The 22,179-nt window shown below is 38.5% G+C and overlaps 1 protein-coding gene and 1 long non-coding RNA gene across 14 annotated transcripts in view; both read left to right on the forward strand.

The window, feature by feature from the left end:
- LOC123261717 (potassium voltage-gated channel protein Shaker) overlaps positions 1-22,179 on the forward strand; it is a 1,350,734-nt gene that overhangs the window by 517,492 nt on the left and 811,063 nt on the right. The window lies entirely within an intron of this gene.
- Positions 9,067-10,692, forward strand: LOC123261745. Its single transcript, XR_006508749.1, has 3 exons — positions 9,067-9,501; positions 9,589-10,376; positions 10,420-10,692. It is a non-coding gene; the product is annotated as an uncharacterized LOC123261745 (long non-coding RNA).

Genomic DNA, 22,179 nt, shown 5'->3' on the forward strand with positions numbered 1-22,179 from the left:
AACCAGTTTTAATCTTCATAAACGTATAAACGTATGAAGTCACTCTCAATATTTTTCTCAAAGTAAACATTGAGTAACAAAGGCGCATCTCAGTCTTTTCAAAATATCCAACAACCCAACGATTGTTCGATGCTGTTACCATGTGCGCTTGGCCCCATGTGTAACGTTTCAGGTTACATAGTCTCAAAAGTAATAAAACTTGGTTTCAACACTTCTATATACAATATGTAACATGAACATTTTAACAGGCAAGGAATATTACAATATTCCTTCCTGGTTAACAAATAAAAATTCTGCCAAATTCATTAATTTTAAATTTTAAAATTACTTACGTATTTTTCGCTTCTCAAAAATTCATGCTCATCTCTTAAATATTCTGACACATTTCAAATATAAAAATTTTCTTTCATATTACTTACGTTGACCGTTGTCATGGTCAAACTTTCCAACAGAAGATGCTTCTTCTGACATTTCTGCAATTTTTCAAAACTTGAATTGTTCAAAACTTCAAATCTTGATTATTCACTTCAGTTCACTTAAACAATTCACCTCACGTTAGTCACTTATGTTCTCGAGAACTTCAAAGTTTCTTATTAAACGTAATAATTATTTATTGCTTAAAATTTTGAAAGTTTTAATTTATTAATTTTGCGCAGTGGACACGTGTACGGCTCATAACCTGTTAGAATGAGGTAGGGCCTTTTAAATAAACAATACCAATTAATAGTTAAGAGTATTTAGTAATATGTGCATCCGCACGTTACCAAAACTCAATCGGAAGTAAGTGGTGGTACAGTTCTCAAATCTCATCTCAAGCAGGGATCATGACATCACATGACCTCCCCACTACTCATGGGGTAAGACGGTTAGGCGTTACTTCCAACAATATTAGATATAGAAAAATTTTTTCTCGGGTTAGCAGAAAATACTGTGCAAAACAATGAGTATGAAGTAGAAGAAGGCCCAATCTGGATCTGGGATCGCCGATTAATCCAAAGTAAGTATTAAATATTATTATCCGAGTTATTCTACTGGCATTGTTTCTCAAACTTGAAACGCGTTTTTCTCGAAACTACTTTTTTTGAAGTGGTTGACATGATATCTCAAGTTCTACCTAACCGATTTCTTTGAAATTTAGTAGGAATCTTCTTTATATATATATTTCTATCGCGTCTGCCTTGAATTGTGGAAAATTTCGAATTGAAGTATTTTTAAAAAATTCGAAAACGTCAAAACAAAGAAGTAAAAAAAAAGTTAATATTTCATGTCGTCGCCATTTTATGAATTTTTTTCTTTTTTTGGCCAAGGTCAATAGTCCACTGACTTTACTCTTACCCGTTGTAGAAACTAATTAAATAGTGAAATTTTATTGTTCTGTTTTATGTAAAAAAAAATCCGTAGATTACGAAAATAATAATAAAAAAGCTCAACTCCCCCGCGTTTTTTAAATAAATAATAAAATTACACTAGGGTCGCTGAGACACTGTGTATTTTCATCAAATAAAATATATATATTACTGTGAGCCCTATTAAAATTGGTATTTTATTAAAGGGCAAAAAATTCTGAATTATAAACCATAGAAATAAACCCTTTGCAGTTTATTATATTCGCGATAATAATTAATAAAAAAAAAAATTTGTTTACGTTTAATCACGCGGTCGGGAACAAAGCAACAGTAACTGAAGTTAGTAGCGCGCGCGAGCACGGGCGCAGTAGTTTTCATCCACTGCAATTTGAAATGTTGTCAATATTCTTTGACATAGAAATTTAATGAATTAAAAAAAAAATAATGTCATGTACATAATTATAATAATAATAATGATAATTCCATCATTTTTATCACTACAAAAATTAAAAATTTTTTCCGTATTATTTAACAAGGAGTAAAAGATACTGCGAGCTAAAATTTGAAATATTAGAAAATTAACAAGTAACAAAGGTGCACTAAACTATTAAAACTGCACTAAACTATTAAAACTGCACATTCACTTAATTCGTTAATTTACTAAAATTTTCGAAGACAGTCAGAGGCATTTTAATTTATTTTAGTTAATACCGTAGTAATTACAAGTGTAATTAAAATATAATTTTGCATTTTTTTATTTTAATTAATATTTTTACTGTCTTTTTCCAATTTTTATTTTAAATTTCATTGAACTGTGAAAGATTTAGCTAATTATTCAATACTAAGATAATTTTTAATAAGAAGACAATAAAACCGTAAGTAGAAATTTATATTTTCAATTTTCTATTATTTTAAAAATATTATAATACTTGTATGTAATCTTTTTTTATTATTAATTCATTAAATTTCTATGTCAAAGAATATTGACAACATTTCAAATTGCAGTGGATGAAAACTACTGCGCCCGTGCTCGCGCGCGCTACTAACCTCAGTTACTGTCGCTTTGTTCCCGACCGCGTGATTAAATGTAAACAAATTTTTTTTTTTATTACTTATTATCGCGAATATAATAAACTGCAAAGGGTTTATTTCTATGGTTTATAATTCAGAATTTTTTGCCCTTTAATAAAATACCAATTTTAATAGGGCTCACAGTAATATATATATTTTATTTGATGAAAATTCACAGTGTCTCAGCGACCCTAGTGTAATTTTATTATTTATTCAAAAAACGCGGGGGAGTTGAGCTTTTTTATTATTATTTTCGTAATCTACGGATTTTTTTACATAAAAGAAGAGCAAAATTTTACTATTTGATTAGTTTTTACAACGATTAAGAGTAAAGTCAGTGAACTACAACCCAATAGCGACATCTTTACTTATTGAGAATTTTTCAAATTTTTTTATTTCAGATCACTACAAGGGCTGGAATCATATCAACTAGGTTGCACTATTTTTTTTTTGTAGCCCCCATTTAACCAGCCTGTAATGTTTCAAATTTCTCACTTTTTTTTTTTTTAATTTTTTTTTATATTCTTCAATTGTCAATAAACATCATATAAAAAAACGGATGGTAAAAATGTTTTTCATTTTTTTTATGATAGTTTAAAAAATGCTTAAAATTTAGGCTTCTAGACCAGAATACCCCCTGAAGGCAATCTGAGATACTAACTAAGCTAAAATGCTAAATACTATCATTTTCGTTGTAGTAAACCACCATTGAAAATATAGTGGCTTGTTCATTATTCCAGTGAAAGCCTTGGGTAGCTTCTTGCACAACAAACGCATAGTTTTCTGCAAAGTCAAAAACTACCGTAAATTTGCCACTCTTCAAATTCAATTTTGCATTAGAGAATAACCGACTTTGTATTTTCACTACAAAATTATGTTTTAAAAGTTTCTCAAGTTGCGTCGCTAAGGTATCAATAAAGTCACCGGAATCTGAAATAACGTTTAGAATGGTAGATCGATCGGTTGATGTCCACATTTTGAATTCAATTTCATTTACATCAGATTCTTTAACCGATGCATGAAAGTAATTAATGATTTCTTCATTGTTTGGACATCTATTACAACTTCTGAAGAAGCACGATTCCGTTGGATTTTTACAAACCAATTTATTCAATAAATTTTTATAAATTGGTTGAGTTTCCATAATCCAATCAGTATTTCTCGCAAAATTTAGAAAATTACATCCTAAATAAGAAAATTAAATCGTAGTTGTGAGCGCTAACTGCATCGTATAAACTCAATTTTTTAACGAGCAGTTTGAAATTTTAAATATTTAACAGAAAATTATTTTACTATCCCGAATAATCATATAACACAGCGGATATAACGTGTATCAGGGTTAATTACCCTGAATCGATAAGTCGTCAGATATCGATAATAGTTCGACCGTCGACGCAGCACTGGCGCGTCTCGGTCTTCGGGACCTATGTAGCGAGTAAGAGGGGGTATTTTGGGTTAGCATAGGTGATCTGGACAGTGAATTAATCAGAAGTGGTGTAGCCGCCGGACTGAGTGACACGGAGAAGAAAAACAGTTCAATCCCCGGAGGAAGCCAACAACCACTAGGGTTTAAACAGGGAGTTCGATCGTTCGTCGATATATTTAGGTATCTAAAAAGTACTCCGTGGGCGGGAAGTGGACCGCGGTTTTGTACTCGGTTCACTTCATCTCTTTTCTTTTTTTATTCTTATTTAATTATTTATTATTTGTTTGATTGGCAATAATTTGAGAATTGTTTAATCTTTATTTAATTAATATTCGTTAGTCGGTGCTGAGTGGTCCTCAAGGGGATTATTACCCGAGCGTCACTCCGAGACCTTGTGGTGATAAGTCGTGAGTTCGTGAGAATTTATTTCATTAATATTTAATTAACTCAGTCAACTATTAAATTATTGAACATCGGGAAAAGGTTTTGAATTGTACAATTTATGCTGAACAATTTAGTCATATAAAAACCAAAGGTAAATTTTTCACAAAAATCCATTGTCTTCTCACAAATCCGAGTCAATCGTCGGTTAAATTTTACAACGTAGATAATCCAGACCCAAGGTTAAAAACTCAATGTGTACTAACGAATATTTGGCGTCCATTTTAAGAATGCAAATTCTTGTCAATTATTTTCATTGAATTTCTTACACCGACTTATTTAATTAATGTTATTAATATTATATATTGCAAGTTAACCCAACAAACGGAAACGGATAGAAATGGATTCGACTTTCAATCCGAATAAATCCTTTTTTTGAGGGCGCTGTTTTTCAATTCGTTTCCATGCGATTCAATCCGACAAGCGGGTAAGATAGAAATATTTAGTATCAGTTGATAAAAAATTTTTGTTTACCGACGATAACAGTTTGACAATTTCAAATATTCAAATATGAATTTTCCTAACTTATAAATTTTTAAATAATTAAATCGATATTGTTATTCCTGGATTAAAGGAAAGATAACGACTCTTAAATAGGAAATTTTATAGAAGCTTTCCGTGTTTAATGAAAAGGGTAGACATCATTTGCCCACAATCCGATTACCCAGATCTAACATTGGACAGAATAATTTTACCAGAATTGCGCTTACCCAGATTTCTTAAACACAGTACATCGTTTACCCAGACATCCATTTACCCAGAGTTTCTCTTACCCAGGCATCCGTTAGCGCAGGCATCCATTCACACAGGTTTCTTTTGCCCAGACTATTGAATTTTATCTTAGGAGTTCAATACAATTATCATAGATGGCGACAACATGATCAATTATGATTTAAAATTATGAAATAGGTTGGTAGTTGTCATTAATAGCCAAAAGAGGAGCCGAATCTCAGAGAGCGTTTGGGTAGTGCCATGGTTACCGCAGTGTATACATAATTAAAAATCTTAGAAAATAAGAAGAGAACAACAATTATATTAATTAAAGTTTGTTATTATTCAATAGAGCTAACTAATTATTCAGATTATAATTTAAAATTGAGCCACAATCAAATCGGTAAGTAATTATTATTATTATAATTATAATTATACATTATATATTATAATGTTAGATTTTTTTTATTAATTATCAGAACACTCAAAACAAATTAATTGAACAAAGTAAACAAGTAGTCTGAATTAAAATTTTTAAAGACAATTCTTGCTTAATTATTTTCATTTTCTTGTGATAAATTTTCAACATAAATGTCATTCCCTTCTGAGTTGATGGTGTAATGGGTTGATTACACTGGTACATCGGTCCTAACCTTGAAATCAAGTTTTTTCATTTTCCCAGCAACCAGTGTTAGTTTAAAAATTTTTTCTTTTTCTTTCCTCTGTTCTTTTCCGCACATTGATTTAAACATGTTGAAGCAGAACCTGAATGGTCACTCAGACGCCAATTGGTCTCGCGGTGACATTTCAGTGTAACGCTGTAAAATAAAAAATTATCATAAAACTAAAATTAGTAAACCTATAAAATTTTTTTATTTATTTAATTAATTAAATAGATTAGAATTAAAAATATATTCTTAAAATCTTGCAATATTAATAATAATAAAGTTAGCCGACGTTTTTAATTTTTTGATTTTGTTTTTTAATATTAAATTAGAACTGAAAAATATTTTTTAAAAATTGCACTTTCAGTTTTTCCAATTTTTTACAAATTTTTTTTAATTATTTTGTAAAAGTTTTTTTAATAAAAAAAATTCTTAGATGTCGGCTAACTTAATTTTCATGCAATATCAGTTAATACATGAAATTTTGTTTTCAGGTTTCAAAAAAGATGTAATTTACCTCATAATCATCACTTAGCTTCAAAAAACGCCTGTAAGTACTTTTAATCGTCTTCCTTCTTTTCTTTAGAAGCGGTTGGGCCGCAATTCGCCTGAAAAAAAAAAAAACAATTTTTTTTAATTTCAAAACAACTAAATTATTTCCATTGAAAATCTAACCTAACAATTTTGTTTAATTTCAAATCAAATAAATTATTTGTATTGAAAATCTAAAATATTGTTGGATTTCTGTTAATATTAATATCGTGATATTTGATATTAGTTAGATTAAAATGAAAAAATTATAATAATTCAAAATTAAATTTTTTTTTAAATAATTTTTTTGAACTAATTTATTTAATGACACTAAAGTTAGCAGACCATTTGCTAGTTTTTATCGTCATTTATCAAATAAATTAGTTCCAGTTAAAATAAATACTGACTTCCACATCTGGTGGTCGTATTTTTTTAAATTGTCCCAGACGAATTCATGGTCATACGTCATCAGTCTTAATTTTACAATCATTTCATCTTCGGCAAACGTCCGTGAAAAGAAACAAAATAATTATTCTGATTATTAATTTAATTAGAAAAAAAAATATATACGTATGTATAAATTTATTGAAAGTAACTTACAGCGGCGTTTGATTCTGTGCCAAACGCACTCTTTTGGGTAATACATCTTTTATACTACGTTTAATGACTTTCAGTTGCAGAATGTTTTGTTACTAAGGTAACATTTTTTTTTGTTTTCACTTAAAACAAATCAATGTCACTACAATTCGATTTTTAATTAATTTTAAACATATTTTGAAGTATCAACTGTTTCCAGGCAATATTGGATTTTAAAGAGCTATTTTTCATGTCTTTCAAAGAAAGAGCTGTTACAGGTCTTAGAATTAAGACTCGTTACAGTCTTAAAAAAACACTTTGAGCTCAACAAGTATTTTGTCATTTGTCAATTGTGGAGCTCTTTGAGCTCCGAAATCTATAGAATTGATTTTTAAAATGCATCATCATCTTTGAAATTTTTTTTTTTATTTTAAATATGATGAAAGAAATTTTTCAAGCCCACAATTTTGAATTTTATGTGGACGATTAATACTTGTTGATGTAGAATATATTTTTTATTTTTGTCTTTTGTTTAAATATATTCAAAAAACTTTATTTATAGTTGCGATAGTCGTTGCCTAGAAACAAGATAAAATTATTTTTAATTTTTAACTTGGAGTAACATTTAAGTTTGTCATTAATTTAAAAATTTTACATAATGAGAATTATACCTGGTAAAAAAAAAGATTCATTTTTATTGTTTCATAATGGCTACAAGTACGCTCGGGATTATGATAGTGATTATATATATCGATGCTCAAAAAGAAAAACTTATGTGTGTTCCGCGAGAGTTAAATTTGTTATTGATGTATTTTCAACTGATGATATGAAAAGTGTAACAGATGATCATTTTGAAATTATTGGCTCACATGAAGATATGCCAGACCATACAATCAGTGAATGGCTGGATATGATTGATACCATGAAAGAGCGGTGTCGTACAAGTCACGACCAACTGATCGATATTTTTAACGATGTTTGTCGCGAGTAATTCAATAAAAACTCCAAGATATATTTATATTAATAAGAGCATTGAATAAATAATTAGTGAATATTATTTTCTCAATTTCAGTTATCTTGAAATCGCTACCAATCTCTTTCCGCTATTTTATCCAGAGAGAGTGCAAAAAATCGTCCACCAATCGTCATTCCAAAAACTCTGTTAGAGTTGTCTCAATCATTGAATGCTACGTCTGTCATCAAAGTTTATCTAGTAGCTGGACGGAGCTCTGTTCTGATATTTACTTCGGATAAACTACTAACTGGATTTGCTAAGAGCAACGAACTTTTCACAGATGGGACATTTTCGGTGAATATTTATTTCTTGAATTAATTTTATACTTACAGCTGAAAATTTTTTTTTATTTTTAGAATATGTGTCGAAACCATGTATACAACAAATCTATACTATTCATTTTAAATACAAAAAAGAAGTAATTTTTTACTTTTAATATGTTTAGAATTTGTTTTAAATTTGTAAAGAGTAAAAATTATATTTTATATATTATAATAATTTTTTCAGTATCATGCTGGTGCTATAATTTTAACTGAAAATCAGGATACTGGTACATACGTGACGATATTTAATTGGTTAACAAGTAATGTTGAAGTTCTGAAAGAAAAAGAAATTTCATGGTTGTTTTTTTCATTTTGTGCAGGTGAGTGTAACAGTTTCAAAGCAATTGATTATTTTTTATACTTTTTATGTTCTCAATTTTGCTTTAATTGATCTTTATCTTTTTTTCATTAAATTTATCGTTTATTTATTGCACATTTTTTTGGAATTATTAAAACGTTTTGTTTCATAAAATATTTTCTGATAAATATATAAAACTATATATACAATTATACAAATATATACAACAAATACAAATATATATAAAAATAAAAATATATACAAATATATTAATATGAAAAATTTTAATACTTACTTGGATGTAAAAATTATGGTCATCTAATTTATTATTTAATTTCATTACTTTTCTATTTTTAAGAAAAAAATTTTTTATTAATAATTATAATAATAATAATTAATAACAATTATAATATAGGCGGTGATAAGGAGGTGGCAAAAGTTGAAAATCAAAGTTGTTGACAGCGTATTATCCATGTATCTCAGCTAGGGTGTGCCAAAATGTAACTCCCGTGGAGAACCCTTTAAAATTGGAATTTTGAATTCCGCTTTTAACAGCGGCTGCGTTTGGGCATTTCCTGAGATATTTTGGTGTGAGACGATGTATTTGATTTTCATATAATTTTTTAACAGAAGCTTAGTTTGGGCATTTCCGGTGAAAATTCAAAATTTGGCCGGAAGTGCCCAATTAAATCTCCTGTTAAAAATCCTATAAGTAATTAAAAGAATCCTCTCACCCTGAAATATCTCAAGAAATGCCCAAACACAGCTGCTGTTGAAAGTGGAACTCAAATTTCCAATTCTAAAAGGTTCTCCACGGAAGTTACATTTTGGCACACCCTAATCTCAGCGTACCACTTTTGCCTTCTAAACACTTCGAAGAAGCTTCCCGATGCTTGGAAGAAGAAATGAATAAAGTAAAAAAGATAGATAGTAATATTTTAAAGTTCCATGACTATTTTAAAGATACCTAGTTAACACATCCAGAGCATGTTAGTGTTTTTAATTTAAACACTAGAAGTACTGGAGGGCCCGAAAGTTTCCACCGACACAATAAGACAAAGCTGGGAGGAGTTCACCCTATTGTCTGAAAACTTATTGGTAAGTATTGCATTTAAATATCATTATTAGTTATATTCATCGGTTTATTTATATATAAGTATCTAAAAGATAATTGTTTTTCATGAGATGGAATGGAAAAAATTGTAATAGACGAAGGAATGAATTATTCTCGATTAGACAAAGGATTGCCGACGAAAAAACACACACCTCAATACCTTATTGATCGGTGTAATTACATTAGAAAGACTCAGGATGATTTAGACCACGGTTAACAGTGAAAGAGTTTCTAAAAATATTTCCGAAATGTTTTGAAGAGTTGCAATACACTTTCAAAAAATTAATTAAGGACTGTGAACTTAATTTAATTAAAGACGAACCTGATCCCTCAATTCTCGATATAAGAAAAAACGGAGAAACAGCTGATATCCATAAATCATTAAAACACTTGGAAAACATTACAAATAAAATTGATTCACGTTTAAGCACTGGAAAAGTTACCATCAATACCTGGCTACAAAAAAAAGAGAGAAAGAAAGAAAAATAAATCAAGGAATTCATGTAAACAATTGAAGAAATTAGATTTATCACAAATGACAAAAAATCATCCACCTCTATTGAAATACCAGAAATTAGTGAAACTGTCTCGAGACCACTTATTCATCCTTCTAATACAATTCATGAAGCTTTTTTTGAAAATGGGATACAGAAAAATAACATTACTGCGTCGGAACCTTGTGCTGTTAAAACTATTGCAGAAAAGTCATCTAAGTTATCTAAGATTCGCTTTCTAAAAAAATCTAATCCTAAAAACTAATATGATTTATCAAGAATGAAGACAATTCTGATATCTGCTGTACCAATAAGAGTGGATACGACTAGTTTAAGTTCATTGATTCGTATGACTAGTATGACTAGTATGACTAGTGGTATGACTAGTATGACTAGTATGACTAGTAGAACTCTTCCAGCATATCTTCGACACGGGTCGCAAGAATTTATCGAAAATAAATTACAAACTTCCGCTACTGAAACATTTTCTACACGGAGAAAAAAGTATTGCTATTACCACGATACAGTATAGTGATGATCACGATCCCCGCATGACTATACTTTAGATACGCATATGCCCAATCTAGTGGATCGTGATTATCACGATCCACATGGATTCGGATATCGAGTGTCAATATTGCTATAGCTTATAGATAATTAGTTGTCTTGAATTAAATATTAATTATATTTTATTGCAGATTATTATTTTGAACTTCCTGCTAAGAAAATCGAAGATTTTGAAAAATCAGGAAGTTATTGTTTTCACCCCGTTTTGCAAAAATCGAGTTTTCATCAGATCTTGACGTTTGAAGGTCATAGGAAGCTTCCCTGATTGCTCCCGCGAGGTTGTCACTATGTGTGTGTGTGTGTGTGTTTTTTTTTTTTTTTTTTTTTTGTTTTAAGGGGGGGGGGAATCCTTTTTACGGATTCTAGGCATAGTTGTTTGGCCTAGATATGTGGCAACTCAACGCAGTGTTATACTAAAACTCGACGCTAGTGCCCCTACCCACTAAACCCTAAACCCCTTTTCCTCTTTCCCCTAATTCCTCATGGAAACCACCGTTAGGCATTACTTCATGAGGGGAGGATCTAGCTACTGCTCTTTCTTCTGGTAGCTAAGGTGTTATTTTACTTTTCTTCTAGTTGTTGTCATTTGCTCTTCTTCTTTCGATGGAACGCAAGTCTATGAGGACTTCTGTTGCAAATGTGCTGATGGCGTTCCAGGAGGCTCTTGATGACAACATTGCTTCTACTATTGTCTCTGGTTGGATTTTCTTCTTTAGGATCATCTCCAGCTCATCTCGCTGTGGGTAAAATCGTGGGCACTCAAAGAAAACGTGCTCCGCGTCTTCATTGATTCCTGGGCAGGACGGGCACTCCAGTAAATCATCATGCTTGAAGCGGTGAAGATACTTCCGAAAACATCCATGTCCTGACAACAACTGCGTTAGATAGTAATTGACCTCGCCATGACTTCGATTTAGCCGAACGTCGATCTTCGGTATGAGACGGTGTGACCATCTCCCTGTTGTCGCGGCGTCCCACTGCGATTGCCATCGTGCGATGCTGTTCTGCCGTTCTTTAGCTCTAAGTTCCTCGGCACTTTGTGCGGTTGTCCTCTTTTGATGGTAAAGGTTCCGTCTTTCCTCAGCTAGGACTCCGAGCGGCAAAGTTCCGGAAATGACACACACTGCTTCCTCTGATATCGTTCGAAAGGCGCTGGCTATTCTTAGCGCGCTCAGTCGGTAAACTGGACATGCTTTCGTCCATGATTCTTGGATCTCAAGTGCGTCGGCCCAAATAAATATACCATATGTGAGGACCGATGTAACTACTGATGATAGCAATGACCTCCTTGTCTGCTTCGGGCCACCGATGTTGGGCATCAATCGTACTAGGTTGGCTACTACTGCTGATAATTTGGCGGTCACGTGTTCAACTTGTTGTTTGAAGTTAAGTCGGGCATCGAGCATTACTCCCAGATATCGAATGAATGGTTGGGATGTGATTTCTTGGTCTCCGACGTTTAGATTGATCGTTTCCACCACTTTTCTGCTAGTGATAAGTATAGCCTTGGTCTTCTGTTTAACCAGTTGTAGATTTACTGTGTCCATCCACTGGTTAATTCGCTCGAAGGTGATAGCGAACATATGTTTTATCTCATCAAGATGCTTGGCGACGATTACTACGGCTACGTCGTCCGCGTACGCTACCAGTTTGACATTTCTTGGTAGTTTCAGTCTCAGCAATCCGTTGTACATGACATTCCAAAGAAGTGGACCGAGAACAGAACCCTGCGGTACACCTCCAGTAACATCATACTCCTTTGGACCATTCTTCGTGTCACATCTCAGGACTCTATTTGTGAAGTTGCTAGCGCTATCCTTCGTAGGTATCCTGGTACGTTCATCTCTTGAAGGGCTTGCATGATGCAATCCCAGTTGGCGGAGTTGAAGGCATTTTTTATGTCTAAAGTTGCAACCAGGCAATATTTCTTCGTTCCCCCCTTCCATCTGGTACCGGCGATTGCGTCTTTGGCTATACCGACAACCAGGTAGATCGCGTCCAGGGTTGATCGTCCTTTCCGAAATCCGTACTGATTGTCTGCTAAGAGTGGATCGACAACTGCTTCTATCCTTTGGTCGATTATACGTTCTAGTGTCTTACCAGCTGTATCCAGCATGCAGAGTGGACGATAAGATGACGGTTCTTCCGGTGGCTTTTTCCCTTTAGGAAGTAGTACCAGCCGTTGTTGTTTCCACTTCCGAGGAAAAATCCCTTCCCTCGAGCAGATGTTGTAGACGTCGAGGAATAACGCTGGCGCTGCTTAAATAGATGTTTTCAAGGCAATATTATGGATTCCGTCCAATCCCGGTGCTTTATTATTCCCGACGCGGTAACAAGCTTCCATCAGTTCTTCTTCGTGACAGGTGGGATATCATTCAGTTCGTCCTGTGTCAACAGATAGTTGAAAACGCGCTGTCGTGGAAACAGCGCAGTCACGATCTTCTGTAAGAGTTGAGGAAACGTAGGAGACGGCATTGGCTGATATTTCAGGTGTGCCATGACTACCTTGTAAGGTCTACCCCACAAGTCTTTGTCCACCTCGTTGATTAGCTCTTTCCAGCACTTCTTCTTGCTATCCTTGATGGCTTTGTTTAAATGTCGACGAGCTTTCTTGTATTCTGCGACTAGTTCCGCTGAGTCAGGCCGCCGATAACCACGCTGAGATATTCTTCTTTTCTTGAGACACTTTTTCCGTAGGAAGCTGATGTGTTCGTTCCACCAGTGCACCGAAGGTCTTTGGTTCATGCCCCGTTTACGGGGCATGCAGGTGTTGCAAGCCTGGGTCACTCTCTTCATCAAGTCCTTGGTCATTTCTTCTGCATATCCAGTAGTAAACGGTTCACTATTTAGGGCAGCTGGAGCACCTGGGTCAAAGGATTTCACCTTCCACCCAACGATGTCAAGTTTCTTAGCCGGTCTTCTAGGATTCTGGTCCTTTAATACTTCCCGGAGAATCGCATTGTGATCGCTGGCCGTGTAGATCTCCATCACCTTCCAGTCGTAGTTTCCTCTGATGAGGCTGCTGCTGAAAAAAGTAAGATCCACAATAGAACTTGCGTCTCTAGTGTACGTCGGCGCATCACCGCTGTTTAACAATACTACATCTAACGTAGAAAAAGCTTCCAGTAGTTCTTTACCTCGAGCGTTGGTGTGTTTGCTGCCCCGTTCCACTGCCCAGGCGTTGAAGTCTCCAGCTATTGCCACTGGGTAGTACTGCTTCGCGTCCTCCGTCAGTCGATCCATAAAGTCCATGAATTCAACAATAGTGAGGCTAGGTGGTGCGTAGCAGCTGTAAAAGCGGATGCCATCTACCGATGCTGCTACAGAGCCGGCGCTGCCATTGTTAACGACACTCTGGAAGGGGAGCTTGCGACAGGACCATATGACAGCTTTTGTGGTGCAGTCAGTTTCCCATGGTTGGCCGCCGAGGTGTTTATACGGTTCCGATATAAGCACAAGGTCAAGCTTCTGTTCACGTACTGTCTGCATGAGCAAATCATGTGCCGCCTCACAGTGGTTGATGTTTAGCTGCAGTATTCTCATTTACGTTTATCAGTTATCTTCTTGAGTGCCTCTTGGTATACTGGGCATCTGCTTGTGCCGGCATGATGGGCGTTATTCTCTGTACCGGATTGATCCGCACACAGTGCGCATTTAGCAGGCTCATTACATTCGGCGAATTTGTGTCCCTCTTCTCCACATTTAATGCAAAGTTTGGAGCGTTCGACTTCACTTGTGCACTGAACCGCACGGTGTCCAAAATGCCAGCATTTATAACATCGGACTGGTCTTAGTACTGTTCTAATACGACAATTGGTCCAGCCGATCCTAATCTTGCCATGTTCTCCTACCACTTTCTGCGCTACCGTTGCTGCCAGAGTCACCGACGCAATTTATGTTCTGCTACGTAAGACCTTACGAATTTTAATGGCCTCTACTGTAATACCACAATCATTTCCAGCTGCCTCTTGTAAAGCTGTTAGAATGTCATCTTTAGTTGTAGTATCGTCAATATCGCGAATTTCCAGGTCTTCTTCAGGTCCTGTACTAATGACATTTGCGTCCTCCATAAGTATTCCCGCGATAGTCTTCTGCAGGTCTTTACCTCTATCACTACTGCCTTTCGACAGTGTGATGAGAATGTTCCCTGTCGCGGTCCTGCGTATCTTCTCGACTGTGTTGCGGACCTGATCTGGGCGAACGTCCGCCTTGATCCGTGTAAGTATTTCAGAATACTTATCTTTGTTCGCGGGACGGATAATAAGTGCCTCCGGTCTCGTTGCTGTTCTTCTCGGCTTCTGGTTCGGCTTCGGTGGAGGCATCAGAGGTTTTTCTGGGGGCAGTTTCCTGCGCTCCTTCTTCTTGTCCTTTCTGGACTGCACCTTTTCCTAGCCTGGCTTCTTGTTCTGTTCACCAGAGTTTTGTGGAAGATCCTTAACCACTTCCTGCTTCTTGATGGGATGACCAGGTCCAAGGTCTTTCAGCTTCTTGGGAGTATGAAAAGCTCCGCCTTCGGGAGAACGAATTTTTCTTTTCAACTTCCTCAGGATGTGGCCGTCTTGGTCAAAGGATTCAGTCACTGCCGTTGTGATAGTTTCACTTTCTTCTCCAGCGATTGATTCTCCGTCACCTTCGGCTCCAGTGTCCATCGCTTCTTCAACAACCACTTGACTGTTTCTCTTTAATGTAGCACAAGGGGTGCGGTGTAATGATGAGCGCCATTCTTTGTCCAGTTTTTTGAAACGTTGAAGTGCATTCGCTACACTAGTCGTCTTGTTTTTTTATCTCCTTGTGGATAATGACCTTTGACTGAACGAAAACATTAAACTCGCTGGTCAGTTTCTCTAGGCGTTCCAACGCTTGTGACCGCTTCATTTCAGCACTCGTTTCAATTGCTGCTTATTGGGCATGTAGCCCGTTTCCACTCTTGTTTGTTTCCTGTGGTTTACTCATACTTTTTTGATTGACTAGCGCATCGTACGGAGTGGAGCGGGTTGTCATAACTAAGAACGGGTGTACCCTCGGAGATAGTACTCCTACCCCAGTTCCCTGAGGCCTAGCCGACACTTAGCCAGTCCCGAAATACACGGACGGACTAGACTCGCTCGGAGCGGTGAAGATTCCGATCTCTAACACTGACTGCGTACTTCCTGATCAAGGCCCGAAGTGGCTGGCTCCTGATCCACTGCTGCAACTTTCACCTCGGCAGAGCAAGCTCACATTAGCCGTGGCCTGCATCGTCGGAAACTACGATATAGGTTTCGGACACTCCCAGTGAGTTACAGCAGGAACCAATTGTCTTGCTAGGTCAGTTAGTGTGACCAACCCATTAAAGAGGAGTTTTGTCCACGGGAGCTAATTTTGTTTGGTTATTTTGCTTGGCTCCTACCCGCTGTACCTCATCAACTAAGAGATTAAGTGTCATCCAAGGACAGCGAGCGTTCTCCCATCCGCTCGGGAAGACGCACCCGGTAGCAGTATCTCTTCTGTCCCGAGTGTGTGTGTGTGTGTGTGTGTGTGTGTGTGTGTGTGTGTGTGTGTGTGTGTGTGTGTGCGCGCGCGAAAGTATGTGAACCGCTCATAACTTTTGAACGGCTCTTCCGATTTTATCGCGGTTGGTGCCATTTGAAAGAAATTTGCCGAACTTAGATTTTGAGAATGATTTGGACCGATTCGGATCAGTAGATTTTGAGAAATCTTAAAAAAACTAAGAAAAAAAATTAGGAAAACGTTGACCCTAAAAGCCATCCCTGCATTTCCCGCTAATTCCATACTTAGGCGCTTAAAATTGCACCATTGACGTTATTGAGCTCTTCAAGCTCAAAAATACAATTTATGGGTTATTTTGAGCTCTCCTAGCTCAAACAGATTGCTTTCTTATGCTTTAAAGCTCTTCGAGCTCAAAAGTCTGATAGAGATTTGATGACACTATTTTTTGAAATTTTAAACCACAATAACTTTTGAATGAATAAACTGATTTTTACGCGGTTAGAAGCATTCGACGCAGTTTTTTAAGCCTCACAAAAAATCTTAAATTTTAAATTGATCGCGCTAGGAATTTTTGAGTTATTCCGAAAAAACACTTTTTTCGGTTTTCTTTCGTTCATGATATCTCTCGAACAAATCAACCGATTTTGACCGGACTGGTGGCGATCGACGTGGTTTTTTAAGGTTAAGAGCTGATTAGTTTTTGGATCGAACCTTTTAGCCGTTTAAAAGTTATTCAAAAAAAACCACATTTGAAAAAAATTTTTTTTTCAGTTTTTTGAATATTCCTCAAAATCTATTGATCTGAATCAGTCGAAATAGTTTTCAAAATCTAAGTTTAGTCAAGCCCTTTCGAATGGCACCAACAGCGATGAAATCGGTCAAGCAGTTCAAAAGTTATAAGCGGTTCACATACTTTCACACACACACACACACACACACACACACACACACACACACACACACACACACACACACACACACTCGGGGCAGAAGAGATACTGCTACCGGGCGCGTCTCCCCGAGCGGATGGGAGAACGCTCGCTGTCCTTGGATGACACTTAATCTCTTAGTTGATGAGGTACAGCGGGTAGGAGCCAAGCAAAATAACCAAACAAAATAAGCTCCCGTGGACAAAACTCCCCTTTAATGGGTTGGTCACACTAACTGACCTAGCAAGACGATTGGTTCCTGCTGTAACTCACTGGGAGTGTCCGGAACCTGTATCGTAGTTTCCGACGATGCAGGCCATGGCTGATGTGAGCTTGCTCTGCCGAGGTGAAAGTTGCAGCAGTGGATCAGGAGCCAGCCACTTCGGGCCTTGATCAGGAAGTACGCAGTGAGTGTTAGAGATCGGAATCTTCACCGCTCCGAGCGAGTCTAGTCCGTCCGTGTATTCCGGGACTGGCTAAGTGTCGGCTAGGCCTCAGGGAACTGGGGTAGGAGTACTATCTCCGAGGGTACACCCGTTCCTAGTTATGGCAACCCGCTCCACTCCGTACGATGCGCTGGTAAATCAAAAAAGTATGAGTACGTTACAGGAAACAAACATGAATAGAAACGGGCTTCATGCTCAACAAGCAGCGATTGAAGCAAGCGCTGACATGAAGAGAACGCAAGCGTTGGAGCGCCTTGAGAAGCTGACCATTGAGCTGCAAGAGTTTGTCCAAACTAAGGTCAATATCCACAAGGAGATAAAGACCAAGACAACCGGTGTAGTCAATGCTCTTGGAAGATTCAAGAAACTGGACGAAGAATGGCGCTCATCATTACACCGCACCCCTTGTGCTACATCGGAGAGAAACAGTCAAGTGGTTGTTGAAGAAGCGATGGACACTGGAGCCGAAGGTGACGGAGAATCAGTCGCTGAAGAAGAAAGTGAAACTATCACAACGGCAGAGACTGAATCCTTTGACCAAGACGGCCGCATCCTGAGGAAGTTGAAAAGAAAAATTCGTTCTCCCGAAGGCGGAGCTTTTCATACTCCCAAGAAGCTGAAAGACGTTGGACCTGGTCATCCCATCAAGAAGCAGGAAGTGGTTAAGGATCTTCCACAAAACTCTTGTGAACAGAACAAGAAGCCAGGCTGGGTGCAGTCCAGAAAAGGTGCAGTCCAGAAAGGACAAGAAGAAGGAGCGCAAGAAACTGCTCCCAGAAAAACCTCTGGTGCCTCCACCGAAGCCGAACCAGAAGCCAAGAAGAACAGCAACGAGACCGGAGGCACTTATTATCCGTCCAGCGAACAAAGATAAGTATTCTGAAATACTTACACGGATCAAGGCGGACGTTCGCCCAGATCAGGTCCGCAACACAGTCGAGAAGATACGCAGGACCGCGACAGGGAACATTCTCATCACGCTGTCGAAAGGCAGTAGTGATAGAGGTAAAGACCTGCAGAAGACTATCGCGGGAATACTTAAGGAGGACGCAAATGTCATTAGTACAGGACCTGAAGAAGACCTGGAAATTCGCGATATTGACGATACTACAACTAAAGATGACATTCTAACAGCTTTACAAGAGGCAGCTGGAAACGATTGTGGTATAACAGTAGAGGCCATTAAAATTCGTAAGGTCTTACGTAGCAGAACACAAATTGCGTCGGTGACTCTGGCAGCAACGGTAGCGCAGAAAGTGGTAGGAGAACACGGTAAGATTAGGATCGGCTGGACCAATTGTCGTATTAGAACAGTACTAAGACCAGTCCGATGTTATAAATGCTGGCATTTTGGACACCGTGCGGTTCAGTGCACAAGTAAAGTCGACCGCTCCAAACTTTGCATTAAATGTGGAGAAGAGGGACACAAAATCGCCGAATGTAATAAGCCTGCTAAATGCGCACTGTGTGCGGATCAATCCGGTACAGAGAATAACGCCCATCATGCCGGCACAAGCAGATGCCCAGTATACCAAGAGGCACTCAAGAAGATAACTGATAAACGAAAATGAGAATACTGCAGCTAAACATCAATCACTGTGAAGCGGCACATGATTTGCTCATGCAGACAGTACGTGAACAGAACCTTGACCTTGTGCTTATATCGGAACCGTATAAACACCTCGGCGGCCAACCATGGGAAACTGACTGCACCAAAAAAGCTGTCATATGGTCCTGTCACAAGCTCCCCTTCCAGAGTGTCGTTAACAATGGCAGCGCCGGCTTTGTAGCAGCATCGGTAGATGGCATCCGCTTTTACAGCTGCTACACACCACCTAGCCTCACTATTGTTGAATTCATGGACTTTCTGGATCGACTGACGGAGGACGCGAAGCAGTACTACCCAGTGGCAATAGCTGGAGACTTCAACGCCTGGGCAGTGGAACGGGGCAGCAAACACACCAACGCTCGAGGTAAAGAACTACTGGAAGCTTTTTCTACGTTAGATGTAGTATTGTTAAACAGCGGTGATGCGCCGACGTACACTAGAGACGCAAGTTCTATTGTGGATCTTACTTTTGTCAGCAGCAGCCTCATCAGAGGAAACTACGACTGGAAGGTGATGGAGATCTACACGGCCAGCGATCACAATGCGATTCTCTGGGAAGTATCAAAGGACCAGAATCCTAGAAGACCGGCTAAGAAACTTGACATCGTTGGGTGGAAGGTGAAATCCTTTGACCCAGGTGCTCTAGTAGCTGCCCTAAATAGTGAACCGCTTACTACTGGATCTGCAGAAGAAATGACCAAGGACTTGATGATGAGAGTGACCCAGGCTTGCGACACCTGCATGCCTCGTAAACGGGGCATGAACCAAAGACCTTCGGTGCACTGGTGGAACGAACACATCAGCTTCCTACGGAAAGAGTGTCTCAAGAAAAGAAGAATATCTCAGCGTGGTTATCGGCGGCCTGACTCAGCGGAACTAGTCGCAGAATACAAGAAAGCTCGTCGAGACTTAAACAAAGCCATCAAGGATAGCAAGAAGAACTGCTGGAAAGATCTAATCAACGAGGTGGACAAAGACTTGTGGGGCAGACCTTACAAGGTAGTCATGGCAAACTTGAAATACCAGCCAATGCCGTCTCCTACGTGTCCTCAACTCCTACAGAAGATCGTGACTGCACTGTTTCCACGACAGCGCGTTTTCAACTACCTGTTGACACAAGACGAACTGAATGATATCCCACCTGTGACGAAAGAAGAACTGATGGAAGCTTGTAACCGCGTCGGGAATAATAAAGCGCCGGGATTGGACGGAATCCCTAATATTGCCTTGAAAACATCTATTAAAGCAGCGCCAGCGTTATTCCTCGATGTCTACAACATCTGCTTGAAGGAAGGGATTTGTCCTCGGAAGTGGAAACAACAACGGCTGGTACTACTTCCTAAAGGAAAAAAGCCACCGGAAGAACCGTCATCTTATCGTCCACTCTGCATGTTGGATACAGCCGGTAAGATACTCGAACGTATAATCCACCAAAGGATAGAAGCAGTTGTCGATCCACTATTAGCAGACAATCAGTACGGATTTCGAAAAGGACGATCAACCCTGGACGCAATCAACCTGGTTGTCGGTATAGCCAAAGACGCAATCGCCGGTACCAGATGGAAGGGTGGAACGAAGAAATATTGTCTGGTGGCAACCCTAGACATCAAAAATGCCTTCAACTCCGCCAACTGGGATCGCATCATGCAAGCTCTTCAAGAGATGAACGTACCAGGATATCTACGAAGGATAGTCGCTAGCTACTTCACGAATAGAGTCCTTAGATATGACACGAAGAATGGTCCAAAGAAGTATGATGTTACTGGAGGCGTCCCGCAGGGTTCTGTTCTCGGTCCACTTCTCTGGAATATCATGTACAACGGATTGCTGAGACTGAAACTACCAAGAAATGTCAAACTGGTAGCGTACGCGGACGACGTAGCCGTAGTAATCGTCGCCAAGCATATTGATGAGATAAATCATATGTTCACGATCACCTTTGAGCGAATTAACCAGTGGATGGACACAGTAAACCTACAACTGGCTAAACAGAAGACCGAGGCTGTACTTATCACTCGCAGAAAAGTGGTGGAAACGATCAATTTAAACGTCGGAGACCAAGAAATCACATCCCAACCATTCATTCGATATCTGGGAGTGATGCTCGATTCCCGACTTAACTTCAAACAACAAGTTGAACACGTGACCGCCAAAGCATCAGCAGTAGTGGCTAACCTAGTACGATTGATGCCCAACATCGGTGGCCCGAAGCAGACAAGGAGGTTATTGCTATCATCAGTAGTTACATCGGTCCTCACGTATGGGATATCCATTTGGTCCGACGCACTTGAGACCCAAGAATCATGGAGGAAAGCATGTCCGGTTTACCGACTGAGCGCGCTAAGAGTCGCCAGCGCCTTCCGAACAATATCAGAGGAAGCAGTGTGCGTCATTTCTGGAACTCTGCCGCTTAGAGTCTTAGCTAAAGAAAGACGGGCCCTTTACCATCGAAAGAGGTCAACTACACTGAGCGCTGAAGAACTAAGAACAGAAGAACGGCAGCACAGCATCTCGCGATGGCAACTTGAGTGGGACGCCGCAGCAAAAGGAAGATGGACACACCGCCTCATACCAAAGATCGACGTTTGGCTGAGCCGAAACCATGGTGAAGTCAACTATTACCTAACGCAGATGTTGTCAGGACATGGGTGCTTTCGAGAGTATCTGCACCGCTTTAAGCACGACGATTCTCCGGAGTGCCCGTCTTGTCCAGGGGTTATTGAGGACGCAAGGCACGTTTTCTTTGTGTGTCCACGTTTCGATCCTCAGCGTGAGGAGTTAGAGAGGATCCTGAACTGGAGAATCCAACCAGAGACAATAGTAGATGCAATGTTGTCGAATCAAACTGCTTGGAACGCTACAAGCACTTTTGCCACAGAAGTGCTTACAGAGCTGCGTTCCATTGAAAGAAAAAGAGCAAATGACAGAAACTAGAAAGAAGGAAAAATAACACCTTAGTCACCAGAAGGAATAGCGGTAGCTGGATCCTCCCTTCACGAAGTAATGCCTCACGGCGGTTTCCATGAGGGATTAGAGAAAAGAAGAAAAGGGGTTTAGAGTTTAGTGGGTAGGGGCGTTAGGGTCGAGTTTTAGTATGACACTGCGTCGAGTCGCCACATATCCAGGC

Source organism: Cotesia glomerata, linkage group LG3 (genome assembly GCF_020080835.1).
Source record: "Cotesia glomerata isolate CgM1 linkage group LG3, MPM_Cglom_v2.3, whole genome shotgun sequence".
Lineage (NCBI taxonomy): Eukaryota > Metazoa > Arthropoda > Insecta > Hymenoptera > Braconidae > Cotesia > Cotesia glomerata.